Genomic DNA, 3,379 nt, shown 5'->3' with positions numbered 1-3,379 from the left:
TGACAGGCAGCTTTCTCTACAGTGCCTTACATAGAATGTATCTCCCATTAATCCTTTATTCTTCCCATACTTGTGGCCTGAGTCAGTATCACAATAATTCATCTGAACTCAGTGATATGTTGATGGAAGTTTTAGATGTGAAAATGCTTTTTGACAGCAAGAGTAGGACTATTTCAAGTAAAAGATATCATGGGAAGTCTGTCATATGTTTTTGAAGAGTTTCATTCAGTAACTGGAAGTAATGAAGGAAACACACTTCTAAATAAGGTTAAAGGGTAACACTAAATAAGATTCATTTTGTAAGATTATCTATATTGAGTTGTTTGGCTGATTCAGGACTAACCATATGGAAAATAAATATTTTGATAACATATTTAAATAGACCTGCTTGCCAGAGTAAGATATATAACTCCTATGCACAATCCTTATGATGGTATGCACCTCCACTCTATTGTCTATTCTATATAGGATGCAATGTAAACAGTATATATACATACTATTTTACTATAGGCAGCTTTACCTATCCGTTTAATTTTTAGTTCTGCAGTTTGCTAAAGCTCAGAAGGCACAGTATGTTGGTCGGTAACATGTAGGTGTTCAGTCTGCTGGGGGCACTTGACTAGTGGGAATTTTGGTAGGTGATGCCATCCCTTGCCTTTAATTCTACAATCAGACTACAAGGAGGCAGATGTCACCACTGCCAGCACCCACCCTCAATCTCAGCACCACATCATATGGGGCAAAGACCCAGAGTAACTGGTTATGGCCACAAGTTTTGTCGCTGAAACTATCTGCCCACCCCCAATCTACCATCTCTGCCCACCCCCAATCTACCATCACTGCCCACCCCCAATCCACCATCTCTGTCCATCCCCAATCCACAATCACCGCTTACCCCAATCCACCATCTCTGCTGACCCCAATCCACCATCACTGCTGACCCCAATCCACCATCACCGCTGACCCGAATCCACCATCACCGCTGACCCCAATCCACCATCACCGCCCACCCCCAATCCAACATCACCGCTGACCCCAATCCACCATCACCGCTGACCCCAATCCACCATCTCTGCTGACCCCAATCCACCATCACTGCTGACCCCAATCCACCATCACCGCTGACCCCAATCCACCATCTCTGCTGACCCCAATCCACCATCACTGCTGACCCCAATCCACCATCACCGCTGACCCCAATCCACCATCTCTGCCCACCCCAATCCACCATCACTGCTGACCCCAATCCACCATCACTGCTGACCCCCAATCCACCATCACTGCCCACCCCCAATCCACCATCACTGCTGACCCCAATCCACCATCACTGCTGACCCCAATCCACCATCACCGCTGACCCCTAATCCACCATCACTGCTGACCCCCAATCCACCATCACTGCCCACCCCCAATCCACCATCTCTGCCCACCCCAATCCACCATCACTGCTGACCCCAATCCACCATCACTGCTGACCCCTAATCCACCATCTCTGCTGACCCCAATCCACCATCCCTGCTGACCCCAATCCACCATCACTGCTGACTCCAATCCACCATCACTGCTGACCCCAATCCACCATCACTGCTGACCTCAATCCACCATCACTGCTGACCCCAATCCACCATCACTGCTGACCCCAATCCACCATCACTGCTGACCCCAATCCACCATCACTGCTGACCCCAATCCACCATCTCTGCCCACCCCAATCCCCCATCACTGCTGACCCCAATCCACCATCACTGCTGACCCCAATCCACCATCACTGCTGACCCCAATCCACCATCACTGCTGACCCCAATCCACCATCACTGCCCACCCCCAATCCACCATCTCTGCCCACCCCAATCCACCGTCACTGCTGACCCCAATCCACCATCACTGCTGACCCCAATCCACCATCACTGCTGACCCCAATCCACCATCACTGCTGACCCCAATCCACCATCACTGCTGACCCCAATCCACCATCTCTGCCCACCCCAATCCACCATCTCTGCTGACCCCAATCCACCGTCACTGCTGACCCCAATCCACCATCACCGCTGACCCCAATCCACCATCACTGCTGACCCCAATCCACCATCACTGCTGACCCCAATCCACCATCTCTGCCCACCCCAATCCACCATCACTGCTGACCCCAATCCACCATCACTGCTGACCCCAATCCACCATCACTGCTGACCCCAATCCACCATCACTGCTGACCCCAATCCCCCATCACTGCTGACCCCAATCCACCATCACTGCTGACCCCAATCCATCATCACTGCTGACCCCAATCCACCATCTCTGCTGACCCCAATCCACCATCACTGCTGACCCCAATCCACCGTCACTGCTGACCCCAATCCACCATCACCGCTTACCCCAATCCACCCTCTCTGCTGACCCCAATCCACCATCACTGCTGACCCCAATCCACCATCACTGCTGACCCCAATCCACCATCACCGCTGACCCCAATCCACCATCACCGCTGACCCCAATCCACCATCTCTGCTGACCCCAATCCACCATCACTGCTGACCCCAATCCACCATCACTGCTGACCCCAATCCACCATCACTGCTGACCCCAATCCACCATCACTGCTGACCCCAATCCACCATCACTGCTGACCCCAATCCACCATCACTGCTGACCCCAATCCACCATCACTGCTGACCCCAATCCACCATCACTGCTGACCCCAATCCACCATCACTACTGACCCCAATCCACCATCACTGCTGACCCCAATCCACCATCACTGCTGACCCCCAATCCACCATCTCTGCCCACCCCAATCCACCATCACTGCTGACCCCCAATCCACCATCTCTGCCCACCCCAATCCACCATCACTGCCCACCCCCAATCCACCATCTCTGCTGACCCAATCCACCATCACTGCTGACCCCAATCCACCATCACTGCTGACCCCAATCCACCATCTCTGCTGACCCCAATCCGCCATCACTGCTGACCCCAATCCACCATCACTGCTGACCCCAATCCACCATCACTGCTGACCCCAATCCACCATCTCTGCTGACCCCAATCCACCATCACTGCTGACCCCAATCCACCATCACTGCTGACCCCAATCCACCATCACTGCTGACCCCAATCCACCATCACTGCTGACCCCAATCCACCATCACTGCTGACCCCAATCCGCCATCACTGCTGACCCCAATCCACCATCACTGCTGACCCCAATCCACCATCACTGCTGACCCCAATCCACCATCACTGCTGACCCCAATCCACCATCACTGCTGACCCCAATCCACCATCACTGCTGACCCCAATCCACCATCACTGCTGACCCCAATCCACCATCTCTGCCCACCCCAATCCACCATCACTGCTGACCCCAATCCACCAT

This window comes from Somniosus microcephalus, chromosome 2 (assembly GCF_052327205.1).
Source record: "Somniosus microcephalus isolate GS21.2 chromosome 2, FLI_Smic_1.0, whole genome shotgun sequence".
NCBI classification, from domain to species: domain Eukaryota; kingdom Metazoa; phylum Chordata; class Chondrichthyes; order Squaliformes; family Somniosidae; genus Somniosus; species Somniosus microcephalus.
The sequence above is the reverse complement of the archived record's forward strand: the minus strand, read 5'-3'. Positions refer to the sequence as shown.